At 37.9% G+C, this 14,538-nt stretch overlaps 1 pseudogene; it reads right to left on the bottom strand.

Annotated features, from left to right (window-relative positions):
• Window positions 1–10,026: 10,026 nt before the first annotated feature.
• On the bottom strand, window positions 10,027–10,836 carry LOC139034166 (craniofacial development protein 2-like; annotated as a pseudogene).
• Between the last annotated feature and the right edge of the window lie 3,702 nt (window positions 10,837–14,538).

The following is a 14,538-nucleotide window of genomic DNA, read 5'->3' as shown; positions in this document are numbered from 1 at the left end:
GGTAGAATTCACCCATGAAGCCATCTGGCCCTAGGCTTTACTTTGTTGGAATATTTTTTATTACAGTTTTGATTTCTGTGTTTCCAATGGGTTTGTGGAGATTTTCTATTTCTTCCTGATTCAGTTTTTGAAGGTTACATTTTTCTCAGAATTTATCCATTTATTTTGAGTTGACCATTTTATTGGTGTATAATTGCTCATAGTAGTCTCATGATCTTTTGTATTTCTGATTGTCTGTTGTGATTTAAAAATTTTCATTTCTAATTTTATTGGTTTCATTCTTCTCCTTTTTTTCCTTAATGAGTTTGGCTGCCAGTTTATCTATTTTATTCATCTTCTCAAATAAACAGCTTTTAGTTTTGTTGATCTTTGTAATAGCCTCCTTCATTTCTTTTTTACTTATCTCTGCTCTGATTTTTTTTTTTCATTTATTTTTATTAGTTGGAGGCTAATTACTTTACAATATTGTAGTGGTTTCTGTCATACATTGACATGAATCAGCCATGGATTTACATGTATTCCCCATCCCTATCCCACCTCCCACCTCCCTCTCCACCTGATTCTTCTGGGTCTTCCCAGTGCACCAGGCCTGAGCACTTGTCTCATGCATCCAGCCTGGGCTGGTGATCTGTTTCACCCTAGATAATATACCAAGATACCAATGGTAATATTCACAGAACTAGGAAAAAAATACTTTCTTGATTTCTATGGAAACACACACACACAAAAAAACACCTCAAATAGCTAAAGAAATCTTGAGAAAGACGAATTGAGCTGGAGGAATCAACCTTCCTGACTTCAGTCTATTCTACAAAGCTATAGTCTTCAAGACAGTAGGGTACTGGCACAAAGACAGAAATATAGATCAACAGAACAAAATGGAAAGCCCAGAGATAAATCCACATATGTATGGACATCTTATCTTTAACAAAGGAGGCAAACATAAACAATGGAGAAAAGACAGCTTCTTTGGTAAAGAAGAATGAAAGGATGTGTAAAAGAATGAAGCTAGAACAATTTATAAGACCATACACAAAAATAAACTCAAAGTGGATTAAAGATGTAAATGTAAGACCAGAAACTATAAAACTCTCAGAAGAAAATATAAGCAGAAATTTTTCTGACATAAATCACAGTAAGATCTTCTGTGACCCACCTCCCAGAGTAATAGAAATAAAAATAAACAATTGGGACCTAAGAAAACTTAAAAGCTTTTGCACAACAAAGGAAACTATAAGCAAAGTGAAAAGACAGCTTTCAGAATGGGAGAAAATAATAGTACAGAAAGCAACTGAAAAAGAACTAATCTCAAAAATATACAAGAAACTCATGCATGTCAATATCAGAAAAACGAACAACCCAATCAAAAAAAGGGCCAAAGAACTAAACAGACATTTCTCCAAAGAAGACATACAGATGGCTAACAAACACATGAAAAGATGATCAACATCACTCATTATCAGAGAAATGCAAATCAAAACCACAATGAGGTACCATCTCATGCTGGTCAGAATGACTGCTATCAAAATGTCTACAAACAATAAATGCTAGAAAGGGTGTGGAGAAAAGGGAACCCTCCTACACTGTTGGTGGGAATGCAAACTAGTACAGCCACTATAGAAAACAGTGTGGAGATTCCTTAAAAAACTGGAAATAGAACTTCCATATGACCCAGCAATCCCGCTGCTGGGCCTACTTACCAAGGAAACCAGAAGAGAAACAGACAGGTGTACTCCGGTATTCATCACAACACTGTATAAAATAGCCAGGACATGGAAGCAACTTAGATGTCCATTGGCAGACGAATGGATAAGAAAGCCATGGTACATGTACCGAATGGAATATTACTCAGCCATTAAAAAGAATACATTTGAATCAGTTCTACTGAAGTGAATGAAACTGGATTCTATTATACACAGTGAAGTAAGCCAGAAAGAAAACAGCAATACAGTATACTAATGCATATATATGGAATTTAGAAAGATGGTAATGATAACCCTATATGCAGACAGCAAAAGAGACACAGATGTATAGAACAGTCTTTTGGACTCTGTGGGAGAAGGTGAGGGTGGGATGATTTGAGAGAATAGCATTGAAACATGTATATTATCATATGTGAAACAGACCACTAGTCCAGATTTGATACATAAGATAGGGTGCTCAGGGCTGGTGCACTGGGATGACCCAGATGGATGGGATGGGGAGGGAGGTGGGAGAGGGTTTCAGAATGGGGAACACATATACATCCATGGCTGATTCATGTAAGTGTATGGCAAAACCACTACAATATTGTAAAGTAATTAAGTTCAGTTCAGTCGCTCAGTTGTGTGTGACTCTTTGTGACCCCATGAACTGCAGCACGCCAGGCCTCCCTATCCATCACCAACTCCTGGAGTCCACCCAAACCCATATCCATTGTGTCAGTGATGCCATCCAACCATCTCATCCTCTGTCTACCCCTACTCCTCCTGCTCTTAGTCTTTCCCAGCATCAGGGTTTTTACAAATGAGTCAGCTCTCCACATCAAGTGGCCAAAGTATTGGAGTTTCAGATTCAACATCAGTCCCTCTGCCTCCAATTAAAACAACAACAACAACAACAACAATAATAATAATAAAAGATAGAATGATCTATGTTCGTTTCTAAGGCAAATCATTCAATATCCTGGTAATCCAAATCTATGCCCCGACAAGAAATGCTGAATAACCTGAAGTTGAATGGTTCTATGATGACCTACAAGACCTTTTAGCAATAACACCCCACAAAGATGTCCTTTTCATTATAAGGGGCTGGAATACAAAAGTAGGAATTCAAGTAACACCTGGAGTAACAGTCCATAATGAAGCAGGGCAAAGGCTAATATGGTTTTGCCAAGAGAACACACTGGTCATAGCAAACACACTCTTCCAACAACACAAGAGATGACTCTATGCATGGACATCACCAGATGGTCAACACTGAAATATGACTGATTATATTCTTTGCAACCAAAGATAGAGAAGCTCTATACATTCAGCAAAAACAAGTCCAAGAACTGACTGTGACTCAGATCAAGAACACCTTATTGTCAAATTCAGACTTAAATTGAAGAAAGTATGGAAAATCATTGACTATTCAGTTATGATCTAAATTAAATCTCTTAAGATAATACAGTGGAAGTGAGAAATAGCTTAAAGGGACTAGATCAGATAGACAGAGTGCCTGAAGAGCTATGGTTGGAGGTTTGTGACATTGTACAGGAGACAGGATCAAGACCATCCCCAAGAAAAAGAAATGTGAAAGGCCAAGTGACTGTCTGAAGAGGCCTTACAAATAGCTGTGAAAAGAAGAGAAGTGAAAAGCAAAGAGAAAGGAAAGATATACCCATTTGAATGCAGAGTTTCAAAGAATAGCAAGGAGAGATAAGAAAGCCTTCCTTAGCGATCAATGCAAAGAAATAGAGGAAAGCAACAGAATGGGAAAGACTAGAGATCTCTTCAAGAATAATAGAGATATCAAGGGAACATTTCAGGCAAAGATGGGCTCAATAAAGGACAGAAATGGTAGGGACCTCAAAGAAACAGAAGATATTAAGAAGAGGTGGAAAGAATACACAGAAGAACTGTACAAAAAAGATCTTAACAACCCAGCTAATCACAATGGCATGATCACTTGCTTAGAGCCAGACATCCTGGAATGTGAAGTCAAGTGGGCCTTAAGAAGTATCACTATGAACAAAGCTAGTGGAGGTGATGGAATTCCAGTTGAGTTATTTTAAATCCTAAAAAATGATGCTGTTAAAGTGTTGTACTCAATATGCCAACAAATTTGGAAAACTCAGCAGTGGCCACAGGACTGGAAAAGGTCAGTTTTCATTCCAATCCCAAAGAAAAGTAATGCCAAAGAATGCTCAAACTATGGAACAATTGCACTCATCTCACATGCTAGTAAAGCAATGCTCAAAATTCTCCAAGCCAGGCTTTAACAATACATGAACCATAAACTTCCAGATATACAAGCTAGTTTTAGAAAAGGCAGAGGAACAAGAGATCAAATTGCCGACATCCACAAGATCACTGAAAAATCAAGAGGGTTCTAGATGAGTATCTACTTCTGCTTTATTGACTATGACTAAGCCTTTGACTGTGTGGATCACAATTATCTGTGGAAAATTCTGAAAGAGATGGGAATCCCAGACCACCTGACCTGCCTCTTGAGAAATCTGTATGCAGGTCAGGAAACAACAGTTAGAACTGGTTCCAAATAGGAAAAGGAGTATATTAAGGGTGTATACTTTCACTCTGCTTATTTGACTTATATGAAGAGTACCTCATGAGATACTCTGGGCTGGATAAATTTCAAACTGAAATCAAGATTGCAGGGGGAAATATAAATAACCTCAGATATGCAGATGACACTACCTATATGGTAGAAAACAAAGAAGAGCTAAAGAGCCTCTTGATGAAGGTGAATGAGGAGAGTGAAAAAGTTGACTTAAAGTTCAATATTCAGAAAACTAAGAACATGACATCTGATCCCATCACTTAATGTCAAATAGATGGGTAAACAGTGGAAATAGTGGCAGACTTTATTTTGGGGGCTCCAAAATCACTTCAGATGGTGACGACAGCCATGAAATCAAAAGACGCTCCTTGGGAGGAAAGTTATGACCAACCTAGACAGCATATTAAAAAGCAGAGACATTACTTTGCCAACAATGTTCCTTCTAGTCAAGGTTATGGTTGAAAAAAAAAAAAGCCAGGCACAAAAGGACAAAAATTGCATGATTCACTTTTTATGAAAAGTTCAGACCAAGTAATTCATAGAGGAAGAAAGAACATTAGTGGTTGCCATGGTCTGAGGATAGGGAGAACCGTGATTGATTGCTAATAATTACAGGATGCCTTTTGGGATTGTTTAAAATGTTATAGCATTAAATATATTTCTGGTTTCACAATCTTGTGATATACTAATAACCATTAGCTATCAACTTCAAGTTGGTTAATTTATGACATATGATTTGTGTCTTAATGGTGGATTCATTGCTAAGTCATGTCCAACTCTGTGCTAACCCATGGATTGCAAACCTCCAGGCTCCTCTATTCATGGGAATCCCAGGCAAGAATATTGGAGCAGATTGCCATTTCCTTCTCCAGGGTATCTTCCCGACCAAGGGATGGCACCCATCTCTCTTGCATTGCTGGTGGATTCTTTACCAACTGAGCCACCAGAGAAGCCTTTGTATCTTAAGAATAAACAAATAAAAATTCCCAAGGACTATGGATACAGAGAACTCTATTTAAAGGAAATTATTGTTGAAAACATCCCCCAGGAAAGAAAGACATGTGCATACTGAGAGAATGATTTGAAGTTTAATCAAATTGGAACAATTGAGACTGACTCATTTATCTCAATCCTGATATGTATCCAGCACCACTATGTAGATATTGGGTCTTAGAGAATTATGTACCCAGTTTTATTCCTCAAGAACTTTACAGTCTAGCTATAACTTAGCATTAAAAAATGGTTCTTCAGTCTTAACACTAGCAACATTTTCAACTGATAGTTATTTGCAGGGTAAGAAAGCCCTGTGCATGGCAGAAAGCAACAGCAGAATCATTTGCCTTTTCCCTGTAAATGCCAAAAGCAACCCGTTGCACCAGCCACGGCAACCAGAAATGTTTCTAGACATTGTCAAATGTTCCCTTAGTAGAAAATTCTCCTCCATTTGAGAGTCACTGATCTCTAGGTTGAACAAAATCTTTTTCCTAAGTCTAGAACTGATTTTTTTTCCCAATCACATCATAAAATTCTACAGTATTATCAAATACTCTGGTGAGTATGTGATAATATTTTATTATGGCATGACGTTTTCTGTTTGGTAGTGGTCACCCCTGAATAAGAAGTTTGAAGAATAAAATGAAAGAAGATTATTTTCCCTTCATAGAAATATGCAATTTTCTTTCTTAGTTCAGATGCCTGTAAAGTGGTAATTTTATTGAAAATCACCTCCTCATCTTCTCCTCACTTCCTTTTTGACAACCTTTCCTGTTTTGTATGTTATTAATATTTTCTTGTTTGCCATTGATTAATATATCTATTATTAATGGAAAAGTGAAACTCACACCAAGCACTTCTTTAGCTTATAAAGCATATTTCTTAAGAGTGGCAACAGCAAAATGGTAAACAAAGAAATGCCAAGAAATCGTTCCCCCATCAAAATAGTGAATAAATAAACAAACCTGACTTGAATAGTTAAGTAGAAGCTCTTGATCTACGAGAATCAAGTAAATGCCCAGTCCAGAAACAGTCAAGTCCCTTGAGAGAGAGAGAGGAGTCAGTTCAGCTACAGGAACCAAACAAAGCCTAAGTCAAAGGAAATTGTTTCTTCAAGCTCTTCTGGCAGCAATTCTGATGGTGAAGTTGACAAATAGTTAAAGAGGAAAAAGCAAGTTGCCCCAGAAAAAGCCGTAAAGAAGCAAAAGACTGGTGAAACTTTAAGATCTCTGTCATTTTTCAAGCAGAGTAACAGCAACAGAGATGATAGCATGTTTCAGATCGGAAAAAAAAAAAAAATAAGCATATCAGTGTTCAAGGCTTTAATGGCAAAGTCTTAATCGATATTAGAAAATGCAAAAGGATCCAGAAGGTGAAATGAAGTCAGGAGATGGTTTGGGGAGGGAGGTGGGAGGGGGGTTCAGGATGGGGAACACATGCACACCCATGGCTGATTCATGTCAATGTATGGCAAAAACCATCTACAATATTGTAAAGTAATTAGCCTCCAATTAAAATAAATTAATTAAATTTTTAAAAAATATTTCTTTACATCTTGAGCAGTAGAGCTACTTGAACGGATAGATTTCTGACATTGATGATGCAGTAAGAAAACTGTAAAATCAGAGCCATATAAAACCTGTACTGTTCTAGTTGTTTTAATCTGTCTTTTTACATTGGCTTTTGTTTTCTAAACATTGTTTTCCAAGCTGTTGTATATTTGGATTGTGGAACAATTTGTAAGATAAATACTTTTAAAAATGTGCATTATCACGGTGTAGAGATGATGTTTTTCCTCAGCACCTTTCTAGATTCTGTATATAAGCATTACTATCCAATATTTCACAAAGATCTGTCTATTCAAAGCTATGGTTTATCCAGTAATCATGTATGGATGCCAGAATTGGACTATAAGAAAGCTGAGTGCCGAAGAATTGATACTTTTGAACTATGGTATTGGCAAAGACTCTTGAGAGTCCATTGGACTGCAAGGAGATCCACCCAATCAATCTTAGAGGAAATCAGTCCTGAATATTCTTTGGAAACACTGGTTCTGAAGCTGAAAGTCCAATGCTTTGGCCACCTGATGGAAGAGCTGACTCATTTGAAAAGGATTGGATGCTGGGGAAGACTGAAGGCAGGAGAAGGGGACGACAGGATAAGATGGTTGGATGGCATCATTGACTCAATGGACATGAGTTTGAGTAAACTCTGGGAGTTGGTGATGGATAGGGAAGCCTGGCATGCTGCAATCTATGGGGTTGCAAAGAGTCAGACACGACTGAGTGACTGAACTGAACTGATCTGATATGTATCTTTTCCTTTCTGGATTAGTTGACTCTGCATAATAGGCTCTAGGTTCATCCACCTCATTAGAACTGACTCAAATGCATTCCTTTTTATGGCTGAGTAATATTCCATTCCTGGGTGTTCATTGGAAGGACTGATGCTGAAGCTGAAACTCCAATACTTTGGCCACCTCATGCAAAGAGCTGACTCTTTGGAAAAGACCCTGATGCTGGGAAAGATTGAAGGCAGGAGGAGAAGGGGACAACAGAGGTTGAGATGGCTGGATGGCATCACCGACTTGATGGGCATGAGTTTGAGCAAATTCTGGGAGTTTGTGATGGACAGGGAGGCCTGGCATGCTGCGATTCATGGGGTCGCAAAGAGTCAGACATGACTGAGTGACTGAACTGACTGACTGAACTGAATATCCCATTCTGTATATCCATCACCAACTACCGAGGTCTACCCAAACTCACGGCCATTCAGTCAGTGATGCCATCCAACCATCCCATCCTCTGTCGTCCCCTTCTCCTCCTGCCCCCAATCCCTCCCAGCATCAGGGTTTTTCCAATGAGTCAACTCTTTGCATGAGGTGGCCAAAGTACTGAAGTTTCAGCTTCAGCATCAGTCCTTCCAATGAACACCCAGGACTGATCTCCTTTAGGACGGACTGGTTGGATATCCTTGCAGTCCAAGGGAGGACTCTCAAGAGTCTTCTCCAACACCACAGTTCAAAAACATCAATTCTTCTGCTCTCAGCTTTCTTTATAATACAACTCTCATATCCATACCTGATTACTGGAAAAATCATAGCTTTCACTAGGTGGAACTTTGTTGACAAAGTAATGTTTCTGTTTTTTAATATGTTGTCTAGTTTGGCCATAACTTTCCTTCTAAGGAGTATCTTTCAATTTCATAGCTGCCATCACCATCTGCAGTGATTTTGGAGCACCAAAAAATAAAGTCTGACACTGTTTCCACTGTTTCTCCATCTATTTTCCATGAAGTGATGGGACCAGATGCCATGATCTTAGTTTTCTGAATGTTGAGCTTTAAGACAACTTTTTAACTCTCTTCTTTCACTTTCATCAAGAGCCTCTTTAGTTCTTCACTTTCTACCATAAGGGTGGTATCATCTGCATATCTGAGGTTATTGATATTTATCCCAGCAATCTTGATTCCAGCTTTGCTTCATCCAGCCCAGCATTTCTCATGATTTTCTTTGCATATAAGTTAAATAAGCAGGGTGAAAACGTACAGCCTCAGGTAATCCTTTTCCTAATTGGAACCAGTCTGTTGTTCTACGTCCAGTTCTAACTGTTGCTTCCTGACCTGCATATAGGATTCTCAAGAGGAAGGTCAGGTGGTCTGGTATCCCCATCTCTTTCAGAATTTTCCACAGTTTATTGTGATCCACACAGTCAAAGGCTTTGGCATAGTCAATAAAGCAGAAATAGATTTTTTTTTTTTTTTTTTTTTTTCTGGAACTCTCTTGCTTTTTTGATGATCCAGTGGATGTTGGCAATTTGATCTCTGGTTCTTCTGCCTTTTCTAAAACCAGCTTGAACATCTGGAAGTTCATGGTTCACGTATTGCTGAAGCCTGGCTTGGAGAATTTTGAGCATTACTTTGTTAGTGTGTGAGATGAGTGCAATAGTGCAGTAGTTTGAGCATTCTTTGGCATTGCCTTTCTAAGGGATTGGAATGAAAACCGGCCTTTTCCAGTCCTGTGGTCAATGCTGAGCTTTCCAAATTTGCTGACATATTGAGTGCAGCACATTCACAGCATAATCTTTTAGGAATTGCAATAGATCAACTGGAATTACAACACCTCCACTAGCTTTGTTCATAGTGATGTTTCTTAAGGCCCACTTGACTTCACATCCCAGGATGCTTTGTCTCTAGTTGAGTGTGAGTGATCACACCACTGTGATTATCTGCGTCATGAAGACCTTTTTTGTAGAGTTCTGCTGTGTATTCTTGTCACCTCTTAATATCTACTGCTTCTTTCAGTTCCATATGATTTCTGTCCATTATTGAGTCCATCTTTCCATGAAGTGTTCCCTTGATATCTATAATTTTCTTAAAGAGATCTCTAATCTTTCTAATATGTTCTAATTGTTCTAAGGAACATTCTAATATGTTCCTCTATTTCATTGCATTGATCGTTGAGGAAGGCTTTCTTTTCCCTCCTTGCTATTCTTTGGAACTGTGCATTCAAATGGTTCTATCTTTCATTTTCTCCTTTGCTTTTCACTTCCCTTCTTTTCACAACTATTTGTAAGGTCTCCTCAGACAGCCATTTTGCTTTTTTGAATTTTTTTTCTTGGTGTTGATCTTGATTCCTGTCTCCTGTACATTGTCATGAACCTCCGTCAGTAGTTCATCAGGCACTCTGTCTATCAGATCTAGTCTCTTAAATCTATTTCTCACTTCCACTGTATAGTCATGAGGGATTTGATTTAGGTCATACCTGAATGGTCTAGTGGTTTTCTCCACTTTCTTCAATTTAAGTCTGAATTTGACAATAAGGAGTTCATGATCTGAGCCACAGTCAGCTCCAGGTCTTGTTTTTACTGACTGTATAGAGCTTCTCCATCTTTGGCTGCAAAGAATATAATCAATCTGATTTCAGTGTTGACCATCTGGTGATGTCCCTGTGTAGAGTCTTCTCTTGTGTTGTTGGAAGAGCATGTTTGCTATGACCAGGGCATTCTCTTGGCAGAACTCTTATTAGCCTTTATCCTGACTCATTCTGTACTCCAAGGCCAAATTTGCCTGCTACTCCAGGTGTTTCTTGACTTCCTACTTTTGCATTCCAGTTCCCTATAATGAAAAGGACATCTTTTGGGGGTGTTAGTTCTAGAAGGTCTTGTAGGTCTTCATAGAACCGTTCAACTTCAGCTTCTTCAGCATTACTGGTCAGGGCATAGACTTGGATTACCGTGATATTGAATGGTTTGCCTTGGAAACGAACAGAGATCATTCTGTCATTTTTGAGATTGCATCCAAGTACTGCATTTCGGACTCTTTTGTTGACTATGATGGCTACTCCATTTCTTCTAAGGGATTCCTGCCCACAGTAGTAGATATAATGATCATCTGAGTTAATTCACCCATTCCAGTCCATCATCTTCGCTGATTCCTTGAATGTCAATGTTCACTCTTGCCATTTCCTGTTTGGCAGGAAAAGATCACTTCCAATTTGCCTTGATTCATGGACCTAACATTCCAGGTTCCTATGCAACATTGGTCTTTACAGCATCGGACCTTGCTTTTATCACCAGTCCCATCCACAACTGGGTGTTGTTTTTGTTTTGGCTCCATCCTATCCTTCTTTCTGGAGTTATTTCTCCAGTGATCTCCAGTAGCATATTGGGCACTTACCGACCTGGGGAGTTTCTCTTTCAGTATCCTATCATTTTGCCTTCTCATACTCTTCATGGGGTTTTCAAGGCAAGAATACTAAAGTGGTTTGCCATTCCCTTCTCTAGTGGACACATACTGTCAGACCACTCTACCGTGACCCATCTGTCTTGGGTGGCCCCACACAGCATGGCTTAGTTTCATTGAGTTAGACAAGGCTGTGGTCTGTGTGATCAGATTGGCTAGTTTTCTGTGATTGTGGTTTCAGTCTGTCTGCCCTCTGATGCCCTCTCTCAGCGCTACCATCTTACTTGGATTTCTCTTACCTTGGATGTGGGGTATCTCTTCACAGTGCTCCAGCAAAGTGCAGCCACTGCTCTTTACCTTGGACGTGGGCTAGCCCCACTCAGCCACAGCCCCTGATCTTGGACGTGGGCCACAATGGCCACTCCTGCGCCACTGAAGGACACATGAAGTAAAAATATAAACTTCTAAAGTAGAATCGAACACAAAGACAAATATAAAAATCATTATTATACATTGTTCTTATAACTTCACTTTTATTTACAAATTTACAAATACATTAATTATAAGTCTATGTTAATAGTAATACAATATACAAAGATATAATATGTGATATCAGTAGAATAAAGTAAGCAGGTAAGCTCTAAAGGAATACAGATTTTGTACATGACTAAAGCTATGTTGGTATCAATTTAATATAGATTCTCATATCTATCTTTAAGATATTATATGTAGCCTCCATGACAATCAAAAGGAAAGCTATGAACTATACACAAAATGAAATGAGGGAATCAAAGCTTGTCATGAAAAATATCAACAGAACACAAATAAATGAAGGACAAAACATCTGTAAGACTTAGAGAAAACAAAGCGGCAAAAGTACATACTTCCATATCAGTAATTATCTTAAATTCAAATAGTCTGTATTTCACAGTCAAAATACAGAATGGATAAAAAAGATTGAACTTTATACTGCCTATAAGGTTCTCAGTTAAGATCTGTGGACATGCATATGTTTAAAATAAAAAGATGGGAAAAGATATTCCACACAAAAACAATTTAAAAGATATGTTGCAGGGCGGATACACTAATGGAGATTTTATGTAAAAAATCGAATACAGCTATCCAAAAGATAAAAGAAGGTATTACATAATGATAAAAGAGCCAAATCACAAATCAGTTCAGTTCAGTCACTCAGTCGTGTCCGACTGTTTGCGATCCCACAGACTGCAGCACACCAGTCTTCCCTGTCCATCACCAACTCCCAGAGTTTACTCAAACTCATGCCCATTGAGTTAGTGATGCCATCCAACCTTTTCATCCTCTGGTGTCCCCTTCTGTTCCCACCTTCAATCTTTCCCAGCATCAGGGTCTTTTGAAATAAATCAGTTCTTCACAACAGGTGGCCTAAGAATTGGAGTTTAAGCTTCAGCATCAGTCCTTCCAATCAATATTCATGACTGATTTCCCTTAGGATGGACTGGTTGGATCTCCTTGCTGTCCAAGGGGTTCTCAAGAGTCTTCTGCAACACCACATTTCAAAAGCGTCAATTCTTCAGTGCTCAACTTTCTTTATAGTCCAACTCTCACATCCATACATGACTACTGGAAAAATCATAGCTTTAACTAAATGGAACTTGGTCCATCTAGTCAGACATTTTTTGACAAAATAACATCTCTGCTTTTTAATATGTTGTTTAGGTTGGTCATATCTTTTCTTTTAAGGAGGAAGCATCTTTTAATTTCATGGAGTTATTTAATTTCTGCAGTTATTTTGTAGCCCAACAAAATAAAGTATCTCACTGTTTCCATTGTTTCCCCATCTATTTGCCATGAAATGATGTGGCTGGACGTCATGATCTTCATTTTTTAAATGTTGAATTTTAAGCCAGGTTTTTTACTCTCCTGTTTCACTTTCAAGAGGCTCTTTAGTTCCTCCTCACTTTCTTCCATAAGGTGGTGTCATCTGCTTATATTAAGTTATTGATATTTCTCCTGACAATCTTAATTCCAGGTTGTGCTTCATCCAGCCCAGCATTTCCCATGATGTACTCTGTATATAAGTTAAATAAACAGGGTGACAATATACAGCCTTGACATACTCCTTTCTGGATTTGGAAACAATCTGTTGTTCCATGTCCGGTTCTAACTGTTGCTTCTTGACCTGCATACAGATTTCTCAGGAGGTAGGTCAGGTGGTCTCGTATTCCCATCTCTTTAAGAATTTTCCAGTTTGTTGTGATCCACACAGTCAAAGTCTTTGGCATAGTCAATAAAGCTACAAGTTAGATACAACACAAATTACAAGTAAGATATAACATTATACATGTATGTCCTATATCAGAGCTCTAAAAAGACATTAAACAATTCTTGACAGAACTAAGGAAAAAAGTACACCGTTCTACAATAATAGTAGGAGACTTCATTACTCCACTTTCAATATTGGATAGAAAAGCATACACTAGATCAACAGAGAAAAACACTATAGACCAATTGAGTTTAACATTGAGTAAAGAACACTCCATTCAATAATAGCATAATATAGAATTTTTTCATTTGCACATTGATTATTCTTAAGTATAGACAATATATTATACTACAAGTCAAACTTTAATAAATTTAAAAATAATAAATTCATAAAAATTATCTTTTGTAACTATAAATTAATAAACTACAAATCAACTGCAAAAGATCATTTGGAAAATCCATAAACATGGAATTTAAAACCAAATTTTAAAATATCTTGAGGCAAATATATGGAAATTCCACATATCAAAATGTATGGCACTCATCATAATCAGTCCTGAGAGGGAGTTTTGTAGCTGTGACCACTTATATTATAAAACAAGAAAAGTCTCAGATCAACTACTTGACTTTTCAGTTTAAGAAAGTGAAAAATAACAAATCAAACCCACAGCTAACAAAAGAAAGAAAATAGTGAATAGTACAGAGGAAATAAAGTAAATACTTATTAGAAATGCAATAGAGAAAATAAATGAATTTACCAGTTGATTCTTGATAAAGATCAAGATGCTTGGCAAACCTTTAGCTATATTGACTAAGGGAAAACGGAGAAGACACAAATAACTAAAATCAAAATGAAAGAGATAGGACTTTCCTGGTGGTGCATTGGATAAGAATCTACCTGCCAGTTCAGGGGACACCAGTTTTATCCCTGGTCCAGGAAGATGCCACATGCAGCAGAGCAACAAAACCTGTTTTCCAAAACTACTGAGCCCACCCTCTAGAGCTTGCAAGTTTCAACTACTGAGCATTTGTGCCTCAACTCCTGAAGCCTGGGTGCTCTATAGCCTGTGCCCTGAAACAATAAAAGCCCCTGCAATGAGAAGCCTGAACACCAAATGAAAAGCAGCCCCCAATCACTTCAACTAGGGAAAACCCACACACAGCAATGAAGACCTAGCACAGCCAAACAATAAATAATTATTAAAAAACGAAAGAGGCAACCTTACTATTAACTTTACAGAAGTAAAAATACATTAAAAAGTACTAAGATTTAAATTGCATAATCTAAATTGTACAATCTGAAGGAAATGGACAAATTCCTAGAAACACAGAATCTACTAATACTTAATCACAAAG

Source organism: Odocoileus virginianus, unplaced genomic scaffold, assembly GCF_023699985.2.
Source record: "Odocoileus virginianus isolate 20LAN1187 ecotype Illinois unplaced genomic scaffold, Ovbor_1.2 Unplaced_Contig_31, whole genome shotgun sequence".
Taxonomy (NCBI): Eukaryota; Metazoa; Chordata; class Mammalia; order Artiodactyla; family Cervidae; genus Odocoileus; species Odocoileus virginianus.
The sequence above is the reverse complement of the archived record's forward strand: the minus strand, read 5'-3'. Positions and strand labels throughout refer to the sequence as shown.